The 24304-nt window shown below is 38.5% G+C and overlaps 1 protein-coding gene and 1 pseudogene across 5 annotated transcripts in view; one reads left to right on the top strand and one right to left on the bottom strand.

Annotated features, from left to right (window-relative positions):
* Positions 1-10679: 10679 nt before the first annotated feature.
* Positions 10680-10798, bottom strand: LOC111741219 (annotated as a pseudogene).
* Positions 10799-19419: 8621 nt separating this feature from the next.
* The window catches only part of FAM13B (family with sequence similarity 13 member B), a 72061-nt gene continuing 67176 nt past the window's right edge, over positions 19420-24304 (top strand). For 3 of the 5 annotated variants that reach the window (XM_011362383.2, XM_011362382.2, XM_011362380.2), the window contains exon 1: positions 19421-19731. The gene's annotated coding sequence lies outside the window, so the exon portion shown is untranslated. Of the gene's footprint in view, positions 19732-24304 lie in introns of all 5 variants that reach the window. The other 2 variants (XM_011362381.2, XM_011362379.2) reach the window with 1 other exon arrangement.

Here is a 24304-nt window from a genome sequence, read left to right as displayed (position 1 = left end):
AAATATTACTAATTCATTCTTGTTACTAAAAAATCAAATAAAATGGAAATACGTAATATAATAAACGAGAGTCTTCTCCATCCCACTTCCTTGTAAGTAATTATTATGAACAATTTAGTATAGATTTTTTTCTCTGCACATACAAATACTTATATATACATATATAATTTTAAAAATAGAATTGTGCTTTTATTCTTCAACTTGGTTCTTAAACTTTTATATCGTGGACCCCTTTCTGTGACACTACATGTCAGTCTACCTTGTCTTCTCTTAATTTTTATGTTAAATCATTTATGTTAATCTTATGAAATCATTCTCATAAGAGTTCATAGTTCTCTAAGTTTTGATAAGAAAAGCAACAGCCCTCTTCAACTTTATCTCCATTTTCCTCTCAAGAAGCAATAACATTCAATTTTTTTATCTGATGCTATTAGTATTACCTCCATATTTCTAAAAAAAAAAACCCAACATATTTGAATCCTATGGATTGATTTTTCAGTTTTAGCTAATTAGGTATCTATTGACATCTCATCATGGAGGATACTGCTTCAATCTCTGGACATGATTTTGACCATTCAGAAGAAGAAGTCGAAATTCTTGGTTTTCTAGAGATGAAATCATTCTCTTTTAATTCCTAAATGACTGTAACCCTATTTGCCCTGCAAACTCAACTCTCTAATAAAAAAACAAGGTAGAGGTGATAAAAAGAAATGGGCAAAAGGCAAAAAGATATGTTTTTAAAAATTCTGTGTAGAAGTCAAAAGGAAGTCAAAGGAAACAGATAACAATTCTACTTGAGCTTGGGACTAGCAGAGAACGATGCCACTTCCTGAAGACATTTTTAAAAAGCAGTGGATAGCCAGAACCAAGAGGCAGAGTGACCAAGTTATCCTATTTTTCCCTGGACTTACCCAATTTTAACACTGAAAGTCTCACATTCTGGGAAAATTGGGACAATTGATCATTTATTCAGGAGGCCTGGGCTCTAGCTCTGCATCGATCATTAATTCCCCCTCTGAGCCTGAGTTTTCTCCTCAGCCGTAAAGTAGGATACCTAGACAAGATGATATCGAAGAGCCCTTCCAGCCCTCATAGAACAATTTGGAAATTTGCCCAGGCTGCCTGACATTCAGACTTTCTCTAGAGCTTGCCCTGAGCTTACGCAGAATCAACCTCACCACCAGAGGGCACACCCGAGGGCTCAACGACTAGCAAGTTCTTATACAGATCCTCTTTTCTTACAGATCCTTCTGTGAGTGACATTTAATATCAGCAAACAGTGTATTACAATTATTAGTTGTTAACTACAAAATTAAGTAAAGGTTCCTAGCTGCCAGATTGTTTGAAGGAGTATGCATACCAAAAATAAAAAACTTAGTAAGAAGGATAAATTTCTCAAAGCATTCAGCTGGCACTATCTTCACTTACGTTATAGACTATACAATCATATTGGAATGATATGTGGTTATAATTTCTATTTAGAATTTTACTTGGCTACTAAAAGAATAATTTCTGTCTCTCAATTTCTATTCATATAGAATAGAAAATGTTTCTGTTGCAAATCTTCTAAGTATATAGTGTTTCAAAATTGGCCTTTCATGCCAACTTTATAAGGTCTTTTGGAAAGAAGTTCAAAACCGATTAATTTTGAAAGTAGTTCCACTGGACTTTTCTAGAGTTAGCAGCAGCATAAAACATAAGAATCTAAACCCTGAAACCAGACTGCCTTCCTGGGTCCATATCTCAGCTCTGTAACTGGTTAGTATAATTTCATGTTTCTGTATCTCTGCCTTCATCTGCAAAATGGGGATGATGTTAATGGTAACTACACCTCACAGAGATGTCATGAGGACTAAATGAGTTGGTATGTCTAAAGTGCTCAGACCTCCGTTTGGCACAAACACTATAAAAGTGTTCTAGTGCAATGTCAGATCCTTCAGCATAGGATTTTGATTTGTTTTGCTCACTTATATATACCCAGTGCCTAGAACTGTGCCTAGCTCAGAGCAAGCATTTAATAAATATTTGTTGAGTGAAGGTCTATGTTTTGGGAATAGGTGTTCAAAGTTCTATGTTCAAAGGTTATTTATGAAGTTTTAAAAGCCCATGGGATTTATCTATGTTAGCTCTTTAATTTTTACAAAGGAAAAATTGAGGCCGAGAGGAAAGGAATTTTCCCAATGCCACACGAGCTTTGCTGGCAATAAAATTAAATACCAAATCTTCATCAGAAATGGAAAGCATTACACAGAACTTCTTTTTCTCCACTTTATCTTTCTTTTTTACCAGTTGTTTCTGTCCCGATATTTCTCAAAACCTCTCTTGTAGAAACAATCAGCTTTCATTTGAGTGGATGAAATGGTATCTGAAAGCACAATGTTCTTTGGAGCAGGCAGAATCAGTTTTCTCCCACAGGAACAAAAAGGCTCATACTGAGAGAATACGATTAACTGTATTCGTAATGTGTCCTTGGCTCCTGTGTTTCTACTCTGATGTCTGCTTTTCTTTCCTTCCTCAAAAAGCCTGGGACTCAGTGTGTGTAGCCAAAATTCCCACAGCCTCTCCAGGAATGAATGCTGCCCGATTTTATGCTAAGACAGATCTGGTTTCTAATCCCATTTAAACACTTACTACCTGTTTAATTTTTCTGTGTAAGTTATTTTGCTTTCATAGCACAAGTTCGTGCATCTATAACATGAGCATAATGCTACCATACTTACAGTGGAGGTAAACATTAGCAATAATGTGGGGCCTACTGATTTGATTGTTCAACATGATGAATGCAAACAAGACCTACAGCGAAGTATGTTGTAGTTGCAAATTGGGTTCTTTAGAAAGCAAACTCTGAGTGGACCTTTGCAGGCAGCACACTTATAAGAGAGTGCTACTGGGATCAACGCCTGTGGAAGGAAGGGAAAGGAAACAGGAATGGGCAGAAGAAGAAGTTGGGCTCTGATGCAGGCCCAATGAAGACCTCAGCTGACCACCCACAGAGAGCTCTAGAGCTGGGATGGGCCTTCAGAATTGTTGCCAGCTGAGGTGAGGCACCTGGGCCTTCAGACCACGATGTTGTCAGTTATTGGGTACCGGCTGGTCCTGGAAGTTTTCTTTAGCCAAGGCATTCTCCAAAGAAGGCTGACAGCTCAGGGTCATGGCAGCATTCTCAGAAGCTGGGGAAGTAAGTCCTGCAATCCTGAAGGGGTATCTAGGTAGTGTAGCACAACATCCATCACTCTTAAACTCCAGTACTGGGCATAAAGAAAAGATCTTGAAATCGTCCAGAGGATAAAAACAGAGCATCCACAAAGGGACAGAAATAAGAATCACATCAAAATTCTCAAAAATGCCGTTAGAAGGTAGAAGGAAATAAACAGATGCCTTCAACTGTCCCCTGGAAATTGATTTCGAACCCAGAATTCTATTCTAAACCAAACTATTAATCAAATTTGAAAACACAATATAAGACATTTTAGATATGTAGTTTTGACCTTTTTCTTTTTACTTTCCATGTACTGTTTTCTCAAGAAGCAATTGGATAAGGGATCCAGGAAATAGAGAATCTACCAGGAAGATCTATCCTCTAAGGTCAGCCTGGGTAGAGCCACTGAGCAGCAGGGGTGCCTGGAGCAGGAGGCTGGGCCCCGAAGAGAAGCTGTTTATTGCTAAGGCATATACTATTTATGTGGCTATGGCTACAGTTGGTAAAATTATAAAGAAATACAAAGAAATGATGACTATAAAAGTTAGGATTGAGGTCACCTCTAAAAAGGAGGATGGAGGCCGTGATTGAGGGGAGGAGCTTCTGAGGTTCTGGCAGTGTTCTTTTTGATCTGTGTGGTAGGTACATGGGTCTTTTCTGTGTAACTATTTGTAAAGATTTTACATATATATGTATATATACATACATACATTACAGATATATACTTTATAATTATGCTTTATGCCATTTTCTATATATATGTTATATTTTTAAATAAATTAATTAAAATTAAATAAATAGTAAACATAAACCCCTCAACATAGTGACTGGCTTGTGCTCCAGCTTTGCCTTTAACCAGTGTATGTCTTGGTCAAATCATTTCTCTTCTTAGGCATCAATTTTCTCATCTAAATCCAGACTGCTAGGAATAGATCACCCCTGAGAGCCCTTCCAGCTCTGATGGTCTGTGACTCTAATATCTTATAAAGATGGTGATGAGAGAGGTAGTGTGACTAATTAGGAGAGCATGTAGGTGTTGAGTCAGGCTGACCTAGGTTTAGATCCCAGCACCATGACTCACTAGCTATGTGAACTTTGTAAATTGTTTAACTGTCCTCAGCCTTAATTCCCAGATCTATAAAACCAAAGTAATACCTACAAAGCAAATGTGCTGTAAGGATGAACTGAAACAGTGTACGTTCAAGTTTCCCGAGCTGTGTTGAAGTACCCCATGTTTCTGCAGTGAACTCACATGAGTACCACCATGGGGTAGTTCAGATTTTTGAAGGAAAAATATTTACATCTGTTGGGGACCGGAAGTAGTCCACAGTTTCAACATTTGATTGTGCTGCATTCCTTGATGCCTTATGTCATATCTTCATAAAGCTGGGTTTTCAGTGTTATAAAAAGCAAGTATGTGAAAATCAACATGGAACACGAAATAAGGGTGGTGGTATCCAATATGGATATGGTATAAACATCTCATTAATAAGTAATTGTGGTTATTTAAGAATAAAATAATAATATTTTTCTTTTAATTTACATTTTCCCCAAACAACTACTAAATCGTTAACACATAAATGCTCTTAAAGTTGTTTGGATCTAATTATTTAATAAATGGAGCTGTTAGGTGTTTCTTTTGGCCTAAGAGAAAGATGGAAAACTTGCTGAGACACTATGGGATCTGTGAACAAAGAAAGCTTGGGAACCTCTGATATATGGGAAGTGCTTGGCACACAATAGGTGTTCAACAAATTGTGAAAATTATCAAGGAAACTTGCATGAGGGAACACTGAGCTGTCTCTTATAGTGTATTTCTCTGGAAGTGGTAGGAGCCAAGCTTGAATCAAGAGGAGACCCCAGGGGCAGAAGCTATTTTGGGAACATAATCTTTTATTCCATATCGATTTAAACTTAAAATTGACAGAATAATCCTAGATTGTTGTTGTTTTCCTAAGGGTTTAAGAACAGTGATTTTTTAAGCGAATTAAGTGAAACACGCTAACCCACTAACTGGTTCGCTTGTGCTACAACATAGCCCAAGCCCCCTTCCACTTTGTGGCCAGGCCTGTTTGAGCCTAGTCCAGGCGGCAAGCAGCAAGTCTCAAACATGTCGGAATCTGTGCTAAACTCTTCAAACTGGGATTCTACAATAGAGCAATTTCACCACATTAAATCAGGACTAAAGACCAAAATCCTCTGAAGAAAATGGATTCTGGCTTGGGGAAATCCTTGAAAAATAAATAGTGCAGGGTATAGGCTGTGAGGAAAGGATCCTGAAAAAATGATTATTCACTTCAGTGGTCATGTAGTATAATAATAGGACTCTTTTCTCAAATACTCAGTTCTCCATCTTTGAAATTAGAGTGGTTTTTGTGCCTTGTTTGTGAGTTCTTAAATGAGTGCTAATAACTTCTACCTGATGAAAACAAGTCAGTCTTAGGAGACGTGGCTTCCTTTCCCCTGACTTTAACCGTTAAATGCAAACAGTTTTTGAAGCATGCATACAACAGTCTTTTGTTCTTGTCTCTATGACATATGGGGTTTGATAGAAAGACATTTACTGAGAGCTTTCTTCATTATAAGATTGAAGTCATAAACTAGAACTTCTGTCTGCTGACATTTATTTCCTTTTTTTTTTAAAAAAAAAAACAGGGTATCTTTTGTCACCTTGCACTAAAAATGAAGGCTGTAGCTATAAGGATAGTTTCAAAAAATAAGTTTCAAAAACAAGGTCAGTTTCTTGCCAGTCTGCTCCAAAGTGTTTTGATTTTCAATGTTTTTGGTCTTTGTCCCTCTGACAGTTCCACGGCAAGTTAGAACAAGACTGACTTTGCCTCCTCCTCTCTGATTCCTCTTTATCAATCTGTTGCAGGTGGCTCCTTTTTCATCCAAAAGTCACCCAATAATAATTTTTTAGCGGAGGAGATCTAAACCTTCTCATAACCGTTGTATAACTACAAATGCTAAGAAAAATGTTAGGAAGAGGTCTACTGTTCCCTATCCACCTCTTTTCTCAATTTGAAAATAAAGAGCAGTAGGGGTCCTCTGAGAGTCTGTGTTTCTGGCAAGGGTTTATTTACTTCCGTGAAAGCCTTGCCCAGAGTAACGTCAGCCAATGGGGGCTCACCCTGATGAGGTAATGCTTTCTTCCCATGCTTCGTTGGTTGCTGTTCTCATTACTTGGTGTTCTCCCAGAGGCTGGGAAGTGAAATGGGCTTGTTTTAGGTATAATGGGAGCTTTTCTCTCGGGCCATTCACTTGGCTCTACTGAATCTTCCCGTTCATGGCTGGTGCAGAGAGGTACTGTCAACAGGTAGTGCTTAGAGAAGTGCTTAGAGATACTGGGGAAAATCTTGCATTCTCCTTCTCTCACAATTAGATGTCCTGCAACTTGAGCCAGCTCTTCTACCTGGGGCTGTAGGGGTGTCTTCAAGTCCTGCCCTTTATCTCTATCCCTTTGTCAGCAACAAGGATCCTCAGAGAACATGTGTGAGATGAGGCTGACAGTAAACTCAGGATCTGTGAGAAAAGCCAGCCAGTCCTAGGAATAATATATCCCATAATGCTTGTCATTCTGCAACCCTGGGACCCAGCCATATTTCACTTCTTAACCCTCTTCGGTCTGGGACCAGCAACGCTGGCTGTGAGTCAGGTTGATTGCCTTATAGCTCCCCGATAAAGCTGGAGGAGTGATAATTGGGGGAAACCAGGGCTTCTTTCCAGCCATCACACCTCTATCCACTGCCTTTTACTCTGTCTTCCTTCATTCTAGGAAATTATGTTGTCTGCAGGGTTGTGGCAGGTGTAAGATCTTTGAACAATGAAACAATTGTTCAGTTGTGTATCTGAAAGAACTTGGAGAATCCTTGGCTCTGTTTTTACATCAAAATCTGCCTAAATTTCCTGGGAAGGAGAAAGGGGCATCTGATTTTAGGTTGTGAGCAAATAGGGAAGCTGAGGCTGGAAGGTGAAGTAATTGTGGGTGTGGTGGAGATAAAAGGCGAGTACTTGTCTCTGACAGTCAGTCTTTGAGCATAAACTCATGCTCCCTTTCTCACACTTAAGAATTAGATAACAAAGAAGCAAGCGAGTATACTTAGTGTGACTGAATTCTCTGAAGAAGTTTTTCAGGGCTAACTTGTTAAGAAGTGGACATTTGTACACTATGAATAGGAACCTACAGCCATATGAGAAAAAATTAGTAGGTAGAAACTTCTAAAAGAGAATTGAAGCAGAACATATCCTGTAGACTCTGAGAGCTGAGGGTAACAAAATTCCAAAGGTAAATGAGTTACTTGGGAAGTTCTGTGGAGCCAGTGATCGATCTGATTTGAAACATAATTTAGTTGTAAGTATTAGTCCTCTCACCTTCATGGTTGAACTTCACAGAATGAGATTCTGGAAGTTGAAGGGAATGATATTTTACTCCATTTTATATCTAATCCTGGGAAAGCGGCTCTTTTTCTGTGACCCAGTTTAACTGTCTTGAAATAGAATCACCCTGAATTCGAAGGAAGTTTTTGAGAGTGATAAGCTCACTCTAAGTATTTAAAGGGTGGAGGTGGTGTTTAAGTTTCTGATAATATTGTCTGAAGTGTCTTGAAATTAACTTTGTCTATAGGATAAAGGTCTCCTCATCCTGGTCTTACTTACCCTTCCCAACCCCAACCATAATCCTCCCTGTTCGAGATCTGGCCCTCAGATTTATCACAGAGAACAAAGAAAGACCAAGAAGAAAAGGAAGAATAAAAATTAGGAGGCTTCCAGGTTGAATTTGCAATCATAACATGTATTTATAGGATGAATTAGATAATACACGTGAAAGTGCTTTGTAACATGTTAACGTGATAATCAAAGGGATTTTGCCCCTCAGAAGAATAGAAACTATGTTCTATTCACTGGACCCCCAGTGCCCAGCTGAATGTCTGGCACATAGGCCTTTAAAGAAAAAAAAAGCAAATTTTTATTATTGGAAAAGTTTAATTATCCGAAGGTAGAAAGGCTAGTTTAATGCACCTCCATGTACCCCGCTTCAAGCTGTTATCAATGTGTTACATAGCATTTAAGGAATGCTTTTGGAAGGAAGGGAATTTGGCAGTTTCTTAGACATAATTTACCCTATTCTCCTTTTCTTTAGAAGATTATAATCAATTTGAACAATAAAATCAGAAAATCACATTTCCTATGCTTCTTATTAAGTTACTCACATTTGAGAAAAACAGAGGTGACATTCTTAGGGACAGTTTTCATTCTGGGTTAATAAAAGGACTGTAAAACATCTTGATTTTATAAAGAGTAGTACCTCAAACTGATTATTTGCTACTCATGCTGATGATTGATAGTTTGTCCAGCCTCAGAGTTTTTCAAAAAATTTAGCATGGCTGATGGGTATTGAGAGGTGACTGGAAATCATACTAATCCCTATGGCTGGCTTGTCCAGCTATTTGGCTCTCTGCTTTGATTGTGATATGGTTAGACTAGAGCTAAGGTCTCCATGTTTCTTAATATTTCCCTCTTATCTTTGACCCTTGTCCTGCAGGTTGGTTTTTTATCTCTAAGGACACAGATAATAGGCAGGCAAGTCTGATATATTTGCCTGAACAGTCTTCTGGTAGTTTTCAACCTTGTTTTCCAGGAAGACCAGGATGGCGAAAAGCCCTCCGGTGGTCCAGATTGAGTTGTGGATGTAGCTACGAGGCAGTGAGTGTTTGGGTAAGTCACTTCCCTTTGGGGTTTCCACTTTTGGATAAAATAAGGCTTTTTGGTATAGTGATATAGTGGATAAAATGTAGCCTTTAGAGTGAAAGAGACCAGTGAAAAGGACCAGGGTTTGAATTTCATCTCAATATGTTTCTCATATTTGTCATCTATAAAATCATAGAGAATTAAAAAAATTTTTTTTCAAGTATAAAATACATATAGAGAAGTGTACGAATCATAAGACAGCTGGATGAATTGTCCTGAAGCAAATATACTCATGCAGCTACCTCCTAGGTTAAGATACAGAACATTCCCCCATGATCCTTCTCTCAATCACTAACTCTTTCCTTCCCAAAAAAGGCTTCTCTTCTTAACTGAAATCCTGACTTCTAAATCCAGAGTTTAGTTTTCCTTGCTTTTGAAATTTTTTAAATGGAATCATACAGTATGTGTTTGTGTTTGGCTTCTTTCATTTAAATTATTTTTATGTGGTTCATCATGTTGTTGCTTGTAGCTGTAGTTTGATCATTTTCATTGTTGTATAGTATTATATGGTATAAATATACTAGAATTTATTATTCATTATTCTATCATTGATAGCTACTTAAGTTTACATTATGAAAAACGTGGATATGTATATTTTGTCTTTCAATGCCTATGTTCACACATTTTATTGGGTATGAGTAACACTGATGAAGTTTAGGGTATGTTTATATTAAACTATTTTGAAAAAATATTTATACTCTTAATCTTTTTTTTAAATTTAACCTTTCTGTGTTCTTATGTTTTAATTATGTCTGTAGTAAACATTTAGCTACATTTAAAAAATTGTTTGACATTTTTTGCTTTTCATTGAAGAATTAATATATTTACATTGATTGTAATTACTAATATATTTGGATTTATTTCCTCTATTTTTTTACTATTTTTTCTGCTCCTAAAATTTCTTATCTATTTTTTTGGATTAAGTGCCTCCCATTCTATTTTATCATCTGTAATAAACTGGAAGTTATATACAGTTTTATTTTAGTGATTACATAGAAATTTTGACATATTTAACTCAACTAATTATGACTTTGATATATTTAGCATCCCCTTAAAGTATTATAATACTCCATTCACCCTCTCCCCATATATGTGACTTATTCAGTAATAGTTGAATTTAGACATTATTGCTATTAATTTAGACAGCCAATGTTCATTTAGATTTATAACATGTTTACAGTTTTCTTTGGTCACCAATACTTCTTGCATTTTGGAACTTCCTCCTGTAATTACTTTCCTTTTTCCACATGTATATCCTTTGGCATTACCTTTAATGAACATCTATTGGTAGTACATTTTTTTTAATTTAAATTTTATCTGATTCTTCAAATCTTGTATTATCTGAAATGTTTTTATTTTGTCTCATCTTTAAAATGTACTTTAACTGGGTATAGAATTTGGAGTTGATGGCAATTTTCTCTTAACATTTTGAAGATATATTCTGATGTCTTCTGACTTCCATTATTGCTACTGAAAGGTCAGCTATCAGCCAAATTGTCATTTCTTTGAAGATTAATCTGTCTTTTCTTGCTGCCTGATTTTAGAATCTCTTCTTTCCCTGATGTCCTGAACTTTCACGGTGAGTCAACTAAGTGTGGATTTCATTTTATTTTCTTTAAATTTTTCTTGTGTGTGTTTTGGGGGGGTGGGGGGGCGAGGCAACCCTTGGTTGACCTCACAGATTGCAAGGACCTTGTCAGCTTATGATCCCTTATTTTAATTTATTTTTTTACACCTACAGCACCTAGTCTTCCTAGGTGGTCTCCTATCCAAGTACTAATCAGGCCCAACTGTGCTTAGCTTCTGAGATCAGATGGGATCAGGCGTGTTCAGGATAGCATGGCAGTAGACTCCTTCTATTTTCCAACATGGCAATTTTCGGTATTCCAGAATTTAGGTTATTTATCAATTCTGGAAAATGTTTAGCCATTATTTCTTTGAATGTTGCCTTTCTTCCATTCTCTCTAATATCTCCTTCTTGAATCCTTTTTAGACATCTGTTGAAACTTCTTACCCCACTGTCAATGCAATTCAACTTCTCTTTTATGTTTTCCCTTTCTTTTTCTCTGTGTGTTATATTGTGCAAATTCTTCAGATGATCTTTCAGTTAACTAGCTGTTATATCTGATGGTTAACCTGTCTTTTGAGTTTCTAATTTCAATTATCGTATTTTTTATTTCTGTAAGTTCATTTGACTCTTTTTCAAATTTGCCTGGTCAATTTTGCTAATCTCTTATCCCTTTGTTATCTTTATTTCCTATAGTTCCTTTAAAAAATATTATATATACTGAAGAAAAAACTGTTTCTCTTAACTCACACCACTTCTGACACCAAATGTGTGGGTTTTGCACACCCAAAATTCTCCAATTCTCTGTGAACACCAATGGAGTTTCCTACAATTTAATTCAGTTCTGACACTAACCACCTGGAGTTAGCACAGACCCAAAGGTTAAAGGCTCAGTTCCACAAGACTGCCTCCCACTTCAGATACCAATCACAAGTAGTGGGTCTATGGGTTACCCACACTTCTGACCCTCTTCTCAGGTTAAATAATTTGCTTATAATGGCCCACAGAACCCAGGGAAACACTTTACTTTCTATTATTGGTTTATTATAAAGAATATTGTAAGGGATACAAGTGAACAATTAGATGAAGAGGTATGTAGGATGAAATCTAGAAAAGTCTTGAGCTCAAGAGCTTCTGTCCCTGAGGCTTTTGGGGTGTACCATTGTCCCGGTTCATGGGCCTATTCACCACCCCAGAAGCTCATCAAATCTTATTCAAGAGTTTTTATATAGCTTAATCTCCACCCCCCTCCTTTCACTGGAGGTCAGGGGCGGAGCTGAAAGTTCCAACCTTCTAATCATTTGGACTTTCTGGCATCAGCCCCTTCCTGAGGCTAGCTAGGGACAACACCTTAAGTCACCTCATTAGCATAAACTCAGGTGTGATAGAAAGGGATCTATTATGAATAGCAAAATATACTCCTCTCACCTCTATCACTCAGTAAATCACAAGGGTTTTAGGAGCTCTGTACCAGGAACTTGAGACAAAGACAAAATACATATTTCTTATTATATCACAATATCACACATATACCTTCTTTATATTCTGAAATAGAATCTGAAATATCTGAAATAGAATATTTGTAGTCATTGCAGGTATTATTATGAAATTCATCATTTTCTTGTGTTTTTTTGTGTTTTAATTTTTTTGTGTTTTAATTTATTATGAAGTCATACTTTTTGGAAACTTACTTGTAGCATTTCCAGAGAGGATTTACTTTTGCTTATATGAGATGCCTGGGGGCACTAAAGTGATCACTTTTATAGTTTTCAGCTCAGGGTTTTTCTATGTCACACAGTTAGTGTGAAATTCTGGGTCCTCGCAATATGTTTGCAAACTTGTTTAGGAATTCTCAGAGAAGAGTTTTATTTTTTTCTATTCCATCCATAGTTAACGTGAAGACAGTCAGATATCCTTACCTTTTCCCCTGTAGGTTTTTCCTTGTTCTCACACTGAAGATATAGACCTTCCGAGTCTTAGTTTTGGGGGGGGTTGCCAATGTGATCTGGGCAAGCTGCTAGGGGCCTAGAGAATATGGATGCCCTGTTTAACCTAGATAAGGTCACAGAGACTGTCCAGATAAAGTGACACCACACTTACGCTGAACTTAGGCTCACTGAACAATAAGTGGGAGTCTGCCATGCTACGGGTATAATTATACTGTGTTCACCACCAGGCAGGAATCACGCCTAGTGTGTTCACTGCTGTGTCTCCAGCACTTAACACAGAACCTGGCACATACTAGGAACCCAATAAATATTTTTTAAATGTATGAATAAGAAGTATCAAAGTATTCCAGGTGGAGGAAAACAATTATAAAGCAAACAAGAAGAAACAAATAGTTAAACCTTATTAAATAATAAATTTGGTTAAACTAAGGGCCATTTTTTTTCAATGACTGTTTTTATGGTACTTGTTTTTTGTAAGAAACTTATTTAGGATACAGACAGTGCCATGCTTTAATAGGGATAATAAATCACATCCATAATAACTATACCAGTTCTCCCCTGTGTACACAGTTTGGTTTCTCTCTCACTATGAAAGCCTAAAATAAGAGTGTGAGCCTTCATGCTTCAGAGCATCTCTGCTGATGAGCTTGAGGATTGGGAAAACACTAAATGCTTCTGCAATCATCACATCCTCGTCTTTAGTGGAAGGAGCAGTCAGGTGTAAATGTTTGGCAAAAATATGGTTGTACATAGTTAGATTGTAACCTACAAATATTTGGGTTGTCAGTTTGTTGCAGAAGGTGTGGTCCCAGTGGAAGGAGTTTGAGAAGGAGCCTGACTAGTCAGATGGTAGGAAGGCCCAAAAGCCGAAGGCCTCTAAGGAAGAGGTAGGGTATGCCGAATGGTGAGATGCTCTTACCTGGATTTTTGGATAAAGGGGCAGTGGAAAGCCCATGATTTTGTGATGGTCATAATCTCATTGAATCCCTGTGCACTTTTTTCTTCCCCTTACATAGATACAGGGAGAGGGAAGAGGAGAAAGGGATAGCTTGTTTAAAAAAAAAAAAAAAACAATGTAAGTTCTGACTGTGGAAAAAATATCTAGTTGATTACGGGAATTTAATCAAGAAGCCAAAACAACTTAGTCTTATAGCTGATGATCTCATTGGTTTATGTTGTTGTCATACACTGAATTTCAAATTATCAAGCCGAAAAATGTGGACTTGGCAAAGATGACAGTTACTGTCAATTGTTCCAGCTCTCTAAACTGGATGGCATTGGTGGCTGCATGAGTGAATATAGAAGCTGAAATCAACATTATGTTAACTTTGGTTCTATTTCAAAAATATTTGCATTCCAGAGATATGTATGATGAAGGTTTTCCAGGGCAGAGATCATGATTATATACCCTAACATAGTGCTTGGCCCATAGTAGTTGCTCAAGAAACATGTGTTGAATAAATTAATGGCATAAAGGTTACTTTGGGTTGCTGAGATCAGAACAGTATTTGCCATTATTTTGGATGTTGGCGTGGGATTTGTACACCCTGTAACAGTTTCTTCTCTTTGCAGCTAGTAATATTTTTTTGTTCATGAAGAACATGCATTCTTGCACACTGGCACAGTGATCCTGGGTAAAGTGGCACAGACAGATTTCCACTGCATTCCTCAGAAGAGCCAGCAATACCACTCTCTAATGGTGAGTTGCTTCTTTATCAGAAGATTTTGATTTTGTTGGGATTTTAGTCCTCTCTTTTTTTCCTGATAAAGATGAGTACTTCGAGAAAGAGAAATTACTAAGTTTGATTGAATTTGGTAGCATTTTGCTGCTCAGCGGGAGTCAGTCGTTACAACATCTCCCTGTGCAGTAGTTTTTCCTGCACACAAAAAATGCATATATTTTCCTATCCCTATCTACATTTATATCTTATTCTGTAAGTGGGCAGTGTAAATATGCTTCTAACTAGGGAGGAGGTGTGCTTGTATTTATTGTAATTTACAAGGTTCAGAAGGTCTTAAAAACGGCACCAAGAGCTTGGGGGTTCTTGGTTTTCATTTAAAAATAAATGGACAAGGGAGGTAGATAGGGTAAAAGGAGTCAAATATGTGGTGACAGAAAGAAATCTAACTATTGGCGGTGAACACACAATGCAATATATATATACCTTACTGTTAAATTGTACACCTGAAACTTACTGGGTTTCACTAACCAATGTCATCATAGAAAAATAAAATAAAAATAAATTTAAAAAAATTTAAAAAGTAAAATAAATGCACAAGTATTTAGGAACTTCTGCCAAGAAAGGTTTCCATACGGGGTCTCATCAAAAGCAATAAAAACCCAGATATGGTGGGAAAACATTTCCAGAGCCTTCTTTAAGCCTCTGAAAGAGTGTAGGAGGAGTGAAAAAACTTGTAGTATACGGCTTATAAAACACTTTTATGCATACCAATTCATTTCAGTATTATTTTTCCTATTTTACCAATGGAGACTCTAAGGTGCATTTAGATTAAAACTTGACCAGAGTCACATGGCTGAAACTCAAATGCAGGTTCTCGTTACAAGCTTTTCTTATTTTTACAAGTTCAATATTCTTATTCTAAGTCCAACATTCATAAGTATTGAATGTTTGTTGTGTCTATTTTACTTTTTAAGTGGTGATAGAATTGGCGGGGATGGGATATGTCTTTTTGGCCCTTATTGGCTACTGTGGCTTGTGTCTTATGAACATTGTATTAAAAAAGATAACAGCATCCTTGACTGAACAAAAGTTAATCTGTATGCTACTACTCAAATAGTCTTCGTCACAGATGAGATTAGTAAGGGTGAGAAGGGCACATGAATAATGAAAGTTTCCTTATTGATGGTATAAGAGATGGGTTCAACATTCTGATACTTCTGGAAAAACTGACTTCAATCAAACTTATCTATGGTGGGGAATGGGGGGGGGAAGAAATCTATTTGCAGTCTTTAAATAATAAGGGTATTAGTTGTAAAGTGGCTACAGAGACAGAGCTACTCTCTGACTTTGGTCTCATCCCAGTGACACTGGTGACCTTGGGGAGGCAGGCATGCTGAAGTCCTCCCTGACATCTAGGACATGGTTTGAGTTGCAGCAAGTATATATTCTTTTTATGGTGATTTGACTCATGACATTACTTCTGAGAGGCATAAAGCCTCTGCTTGATAAGTTGGGTAAAATGTTTGTTTCCCTGGGCTATAAAAGTCATCTTGCAAAGAAATAACATTAAAAATCTCAAATAATAATTTTCCTGGCAGGCCTCACCTCCAGAGGAAGTCTTAGAATCATACCAGTCACTTTTCGCCCTGGCCAAACAGCTAGAGCTATTCTCATAGTAACTGCCAAGTATAGAAATTCCATTTTGTTACAAGATATTAAATTGGAAGTTACACTTTCAGCTAGATAATTCCTTGTGGGGAAGGCTATCTTGTGCATTGTAGGATGTTTAGCAGCATCCTTGACCTCTCCCCATGAGATGCTAATAGTACCTCTCCTGTTTTGGCAACCATAAATGCTTCCAAACATGACCAAAAAAAAAAAAAAAAAAAAAAATCATCCCCAGTTGAGAACTATTTTAACCTGAGCACCAAGATATTACCAAAAAACCTAACAATTCTTCCCCCATTTTCCCCAAAAACCCTCACTAAAGTAATTTCTGAACTGGAGTCTCACTAGAAATGAGAAGATTTAGACAAAATCAGGTAGATAACTAAATTCTCATAGCAAGTTATAAAAGGTCAAGTGAGAATTATTGAGTATCTCTTTGAAGACTGTTACTGATATGCTGTGATCCTTACTTCAGATGTCTGCCTGCTTCTTACCTCAAGCTGAGTGATGAGAGGGACCTAAAATGGAACTATTTGGAGTACTCTTGTAGTGAGACCTGTGTGTGATTCCTGCCAGGAAAGTATCGAGGAGAGGAAGAGAGAAGGGCTGGCAGCTGTTTTGGCAGCAGAGCAGCAGAATGCTGAAGCTGCCCTGGGATTGGCCTATACTCCCAAGTTAGCTTGGGCAAGATGTGCATGAGAGCTTCCTGTGGACCAGGCGTGGACCATACAGAGCTGCCACTAGCCTAAAAGTATCATCAGAAAAACATTCTCCTTCATCCAGAAACTTTACTTCCATCCATTAGAAAAGTCACACTAATTTAGTTTGGACAAAACACTTTACTGCCACCTTCTGGAAAACTGTCAAAATAAATATACAAATCTTTACCTAGGATGATGTGAATGGCACTCCCTAGGGCACAAAGTGTACAACCTTGCAGAGCAATATGGCAGCTATCTTAGGTCCTATCTGACAGGGCCCTTATAGAGAAAAACAGGTTTCAAGAAGTTGAAGGTGGGCCAGCACATTCCTAGGGTCTGAAAGAGGAAGTAAAGAACTGCCAAAATAGAGTGCTTTTGCTTAGATCAAGGCAACTATGTGTGGGAAACCACTACAGAATGGCGATGGTAGTGGTTTTTGAAATAACCATAAAGTATCCATCAGAAAAAAAAAAAAAAAAGGCAATTTTAAACATCTACCAGATCCCAGAGTGTTAAACCTTCACATGGAAGTAAAAGTTAAAAACTTTCCTTTTCCCCTCCCTGCCTTTGGCTCTGTTTGGTAACCTGAGAGAGAACTAGAAAGACCAGGCATGATGCCTCTCCACGGCAAGCAGCTGGAGGAGAAGGAAAAGTTTCACTCTTTGTGACTCAATGACCATAGGACTTTGTTCTAAGAGGGACCACAGAACTTATGGAACCTGCCTGAATCAGGTGCATGACAGATCTACTCCCATTTGACACGTTTAAAGGGATGGCAAAAGATAAAACTAAAGTTTGTTTTGTTTTTTAAATTTTATCTCTGAATCTTCTATGTTGAGCATAAGGGTTACTTACTATAAAGTAGGATTTGGAAAAAAAATCTTCCAAGGATATTTTCTTGAGTTTTACTGAGGAAAATGGTCATTAAATCAATTCATTTGTTTTTTAAGAGCTGATGCTTTGGGAGCATGGCACATAAATGCAAAGGAGTCTCTGTGCTCTGGGAGCTTACAGTCTTGTGTTTCATACTCAGAGTAATGTACCTATTACAGTCAGTTATGTCACCACAAGCCTATGTTGCATAGGTGGGGCGGGTTCAAGATTTTTACTTCCACTTCTTATAATTTTTACTAGCTTATGATTAAGCTTTAGAAACAATCATTTCTCCAGTTTTTCAAGCATGGAATCACAGGTAAAGTTTCCATTTAAAATGTTTAAAGAGAGATACAAGGCTGACTGCATAGGCTGCATCTTGACAGGGCTTTTATGAAATCAGGGATTGTTTGGAGCTTAGTTTGGCATATTTAGAAACTTATGTTTCACTTCATTCAAACTTAATCAGACTAAGAAATTAATTTGGATAAAACAACTCTATAATTCAACCCAATGAACAGAGGCTGATTTATAAACCATGATGTGAATTTGAGAAAAACTATATAGCTAGTGTAACTAGTACAAGTCACGTGCCTCGGACAATTGTATCTTACTAGGTGGGATTTACTCTAGACTCCCTTGAATGATGGGAAGCCTACTTATGAATACAGAATCATGGCATGGGCCTTTATATGTTCATAAAGGATATCCAGAATTTAAGTTTGCTAGGATATAAACTGAATATTAGGGCAGGGATCATATTTGCTGATGCATCCCAAGAGACGAGAACATAGTAAGCATTCAGTAGTTATTTGTTGACTGAGTGACTGAATCTAAATTAAGTTTTTTTAACTTTTCTGATAATGGGTATTGGTCCTGGTCATTAGACTCAGTAATCTCTCCTGGACAGAGTGGGAACCCACAATACATTCTTATCAGATTGTGCTGGTTCTAGATTCTTTATGGACCCACCCTTCTTTTATGACAGCATCAACTGGGCATGTGACACTTAGGTTACAGAGTATTTATTTTACTCTGATGAAATTTGGGAGCCACCCTGGCCTCTGTAACATTTACAGATCATCTCATAGGGTGACTTTTTCTTTTTCTTAAATCATGTCCCAAGTTCCATGAGTGTTCTTGTTTTACATTTTCCGTGTTACTGACTTCCAGCTCAGGCAGGTAGGGGACAACTGAATCGTGGTGGTTTATATTTTCAGACACCCAGAGTTCTTTGCGCAGGTGTGGATCTAACCGCCGTCAGGGAGTCCAAAGGCAGCATACTGCATTTTACCCAATGTAAGGTCTCAATGCCTTTAACAGACTAAAGCACAGTAGAGATTGGCTAAATAGTCATACCTTTGTGAGCATGTGGGAGCTGCGGGGTCAGTCTGGGTGGTTATGCAAGGACAGACTCTCGAGGTTCAGAGAGCTCCTCATTCTTTTTGTCTCCTTTCCCCTCTGCCTTTTAAACTCTGGTTTAACATAGGAAGCTCCCTGTGAGCATGTCACTTATCGGCTTTCATATTCCCAGACGCTCTAGGCACCAGAAGCATCTGTGTTCTCTCTGGAGTCTAGGTCACGTCCTTAGGTGAAGAAGGCAAGGTTGGGAGTGGGCAGGGTCCCGGATCTAATCTCCATCGCTGGGAATGGGCACGTGAGTCACCGCCTCGGTCTGCCCGGAGATTTTCTGTTAAGGTCTCGGTGCTTCTCATCTGGATACTGGCACCCCTGTTATTCTGGCCTCTACAAGGGGCCTCGGCCCCCTCCGCAGAGACCAGGAGCGACCTCGGTTTTCCGGATTTGTCCTTTATAGCTTCTATATCTCCTCCCATTTCCTCTCTCTTCTCTCCAACCACCCCAGACTGAGGACCCCCAGACACCTCCCACATGCCCGTGCCGGGTTTCTCGCACCCTAACTCAGGGTCCAAATTTGGGAGAAGCACGGCGTTTCTAAAGCCCGCAGAGGCAAGGGGATACGGAGTAGCCCCGCCCTCGCTCCGCCCCCACACGTCACGTCCGGCTCGGCCCCTGCCCGCCCTCCGCCCTCCGCTCTTCTCCCGCTCGCCGTTTGGGAGGCTCTGCGCCTCAGCCGCTGCCTCCGTCGCCGCTCCCGCCCCCTCTTCCGCGTCTCCGCCGCCGCCACCGCCGGGGGCATCCGGGGGTCGCTTATCGGGCTGGCCCCGCGCCTCAGCAGTTGCTTCAGCCTCCCGCCAGCGGTTGCCTCAAGAAGAGGCTCGTCGGCCGCGGAGCCGCTCGGGGCCTCAATTCTCGCCCTCTTTTCGTCGCCGCGGGTCCTGGAGAAGCGGCCGCGGCCGGGGAACGGGGCGTCGCGGTTCCAACGGTAGGAGAACGGGCGGGTACCCGTATCTGCGCATGCGCGGGTCTCCAGTCGCGGTGGCCCTCCCCCCTCGGCCGCCCCGCACCGCGGTGTCCACCCGCGCCGGGCTCAACGGCGTTGAACGTCGGGGTGGTGGGGATCCTGGACTGTGCCCCGCAGGTGGGGTGTTTCGTAGAGATAGCCCCTTTTTCCCCCCTCAAGCGAGAGGAAATGAAGCCGTGCCCCTAGCTGTTGGGGGGTGTGGCAGTCTTCGATTTTTCAGCCGCTGCAGTGCGCGTGAGCGGGTGTGTCTTCTCACCTCCTAGCTCCCCCAAAGTAAGAAGGCACAGCAACCCACGCTTGTTTGCAAGCCTCCCTGCACATCGGACCTGAGCCATATCCCTGCCCACTTCCTTCGTGTTGGGCAGTGAAGTCGATGCAGAAAAAAAGGATTGTGGTTTATTCCGGGCTCAACTGCGCCCCTTTTTAAGATCACGTGAGATGAGTGGTTGCTGACTTCCTTAAATCGCTCAGAGAGTATAGCCAAAATTGGGCTGATGTTGTTCTGGGGACTTGTCTAGAATGCACTCTGCATAGGTCAGGCCAGAGAGGGCACAGCATTGAGTTTCAGATGGCGAACCTCGTTTCCGAGATAAGGTTATAGGAAATTGAATCGGTTGGCACACTTGCCCAGTGGGAAATTGGTAAACTTTTGTTTGTATAAAATAAAAAACTTGAGTTTTAGAAAGGCAGTTGCATAATTTCATTAGGTTCCCTATTATGCCGTCTAATCAGTGAACAAAGTACCTAAAGTGTTGGACATTTACCTTTCTAGTTGCTGATAATCTAGAAATGATAACCGGAACCACAGTATTGCCGACTGTGTACATTAAATAACTGGAATGCACGTACTTTTAAACACAGGCATTAAAGAATATTTTTGAATTATTGACTTTCTACGTTAATGTGAGTCTGTGTCATCAACTTTCCTTTTTGTAACCTTGGAATATTTGGCTTGGCTTTCTTGCAGGTACTATGCACTTAGTTAGTACTTGTTGAATGGAATTGAATGAACTGGTCATTATTTGTGTGTCCATCAGGAGCCCCTTCTTTATCTGTGATGCTTTTAAAATTAGGACACTATTTTCTCCAATTTGTGTTGCCAATTAGGGATCTGTGACACAGCTTAAATTCTTGAAAAGATGTAAAAAGGCATGTCACAGTGTCATAAAATTCTTCATTAGGTGAAGTAAATGTTTCAGTGTTTTCTTTTGTTTTAGAATGCCATTGTTTTAGGACGGAGAAAATGGCTGAAATGAATGCATTGCAACTTGTCAGTTTTTCTCCACCAGTAAAATGACAAATACTTTTATCATTTATGAATAATCTCAGTCTGTGTATGGCTTCCTCCTTCGTTGTACACTATAATATTTGGGAAATAATAGTATAAATTGCTGTAGCTATACTTTGAAAAAAAATTGTGTTAATATACATAACAAAATTTATAATTTTAACCGTTAAGTGTGCAGTTCAGTGACATTAAGTACATTCACATTGTTGTGCAATCATTATCACTATCTATTTCCAGAACTTTTTCATTATCCCAAGCAGAATCTCTTCAGACAATAATTCTACATTCCCCCCCAGTCCCTGATAATTTCTATTCTGCTTTCTCTATAATTTGCCAATTCTGGGTACCTCATATAAGTAGAATCATATAACATTTGTCCTTTTATGTCTGGCTTATTTCATTTAGCTTATTTTCAAGGTTCATTCATGTTGTAGTGTGTATCAAAATTTTTTTTTTAAGGCTGAAAAATATATTCCATTGTGTTTATGCATTTTGTTTATGCATTAATCTGTTGATGGATGTTTGAATTGTTACCACCTTTTGGCTTTTGTGAAGCCCAAAGTAATGCTTCACATAGTAATGCTGCTGTGAACATTGGTGTACAAGTAAGTGTCTATTTGAGTCCCTGATTTCGATTGATTCTTTTGGTTATATATGTAGGAATGGATTTGGGGTATGTACCTAGGAGTACAGTTCACTCTCGAACAACATGTGTTTGAAGTGCAAGTATATTTTTTTCAATAAATACTCAATGTATTTTCTCTTCCTTATGATTTTCTTAGTAACATTTTCTATCCTGTAGCTTATTTTATTGTAAGAATACAGTAGATAACACATGTAACATGTAAACTATGTTTAATAGACTTTATGTTATTGGTAAGGCTTTTGGTTAACAGTAGGCTATTAGTAACATTTTTGGGAGTCAGAAGTTATATGTGGATTTTCAATTGCTCAGGTGTCAGCGCCTCTAGCTTTGAGTAGTTCAGGAGTCAACTTTATATACCTTGGCTTTATACTGAATCAGATGGTAATTCTGTGTTCAACTTTTTGGGGAACATCCAAACTGTTTTCCAGGCCTGCTGCATCTTTTACATTCCCATTTAGCAGTGCACAAGGGTTCTGATTTCTCCATATTATCTCTTCCTCTCCAACCATTGTTAACTCTCTCTTTTTGTTGGTTGGTTGGTTTGTTTGATAATAGCCATACTAACGGGGCCAACTGGTATCGTGATTTTGATTTGCATGTCCTTTAGAGATAGTGATGTTGAACATCTTTTCATTTCTTTTTTTTCTTTTTTTGAAAAAATTGTCTCTTCAAGCCCTTTGCTCATTTTTGAATTGGTTTTTGTTTCTTTTTTGTTGAGTTACTTTAAAAAAAGTATTTTAAAATAACTTTTGAAGTTATTTTGTACATGATTAAATCTTTTATTAAATCTGAAAACCTTCAGGTTCTTTTTTTTCCCCTTCTTTAACTCCTCTCCTTGCACCCCACTTTTACCCCTGACCTATAGACGTTGCTGTTTCCCTTTAAGAACTGGATCTCTAAGGTGAGGCGTCTCCTCCCACATGCTCGGGGCGAGCACCCCCGGGGCCTGGCGCCCCCTGGGTATGGTCCGTGGCTCTACCTGGGGCGCAAACCCAGGATCTTCTGCATGTAAAGCAGACATGCTAATCACTACACTATGGAGCCACCCCCACTTCTGGTTCTTAAAATGAATGAAATATCTGTACTGAAATTTTAGAAAATTTGTTTTATAGATGGATAAACAGCAAAGAGATAGATTTTATATTTGAAAGAAGAGGTTTCCAGTTATTTAGTAAGACACTAAATTTAGATCTCATCTAGATATATATCAGTACCAAGGACTTATTTCCTTCACTTCACTGTTACAAAGGTGCACCCATTAAGTGAAGACGCTTTCCTCAGCAGTAAGATTACTGCTCCTGAACTTTTCTTTGTTTATAAAGTGTTTTGTTAATATGACTAGGAGCAGAGGAGTGGGTTACTTGATGGAGAAAAGGAAATGTACGTACACATGAACTTGACCTGAGTCAATGTTCCGCAAGTGAGGCAGTACGCTAATATGTGAGTAGGTTCACTTTGAGGACTTATGAAGACCTGACTTTGTCTGGAAATGAAAATAATGAAGGCTATTTGGAATGGAATGTAGTAAAGGCAGTTTTAATGCACCAACTCATAATCACATAGTACACTAAATAGATATTAGTAGTAATGGATTCCAAGGGTAACTTATTATCAGATGATTTATACAGGCATCATATATTTATTTATATCCTTCTAAATGTCAGAAATAAATCAAGAAGCAAAACCCAAGCTATCACTTGGTGATGCTTACATAATTCTGTAAATTTACATCATTGAATTGTGTGCTTGAAATTAGTGAATTTTATGGTATGCAAATTATACCTTAATAAAGCCATTAAAAACAAAAAGCAGTAACCCATCACTGGAATTCAAGGAGCTTGTTAGTATATTTTCTTGGGAGCAACACAGAAAGGAATATGTAATAAAACTTGTGGTGGATGTTTTGGAGCCAAGAAATGATATGCCCTGAGAAGAATTAACAGGGGAGATCATTAGATTGAGTGGGTTAGAGATAGCCCCTTTAAGAATGGGATTTGAGTGAGAGCAGAGGATGAATAGGAGAAGGTAGGGAAGAGTGTTTTAGGTAGATGAACCAGCATGTATAAAGTCTTAGGTTGAGGAAAATGCAGTGGGTAGACAAGATAATTTAATGAAATTTACTGGATTTCTATTAGAGGAGGAAATAACATCTTTTCTGTCAAGTTATTACCTGGCTCTAGTGTAAATATTTTTTTCCTTGTGCTTATGATGAATAATAATTCTTACCTCTTTATTTTTAAACAGTTTTCAAAGAGACATCTGTCATATTTCTATTATCGCTTTTTTCAGGAATAGAAAAATAGAAAAAATTGAGTTATTTTCTTATTCTTAAAATATTTGTCTTTGCTTTAGTGTATCAAGCTGCTGTTTCATACAGTTGAAAAGTAAAAATCAAACCAAAAACCACTTGTTCAATGACATAGTAGGCGCTTAATATTTTGGGGGGAGGGCATGGAGAGGTGCTTTGTGGTCCTAATTTGGAACAATTACCAGTCACAGTGGATTACAAATTTGGAGAGGCAAAGGAGCTCAAATTTAGAATTAGATGAGAAAATTTTTATAGAGGAAGCAGACCATTTATGGTTGGTTATAGAATCATT

The sequence above is a fragment of the Pteropus vampyrus genome, unplaced genomic scaffold, assembly GCF_000151845.1.
Source record: "Pteropus vampyrus isolate Shadow unplaced genomic scaffold, Pvam_2.0 Scaffold74, whole genome shotgun sequence".
In the NCBI taxonomy this organism is placed as follows: domain Eukaryota; kingdom Metazoa; phylum Chordata; class Mammalia; order Chiroptera; family Pteropodidae; genus Pteropus; species Pteropus vampyrus.
Note: the sequence above shows the minus strand (reverse complement) of the source record. Positions and strands in the feature narration are given on the sequence as shown.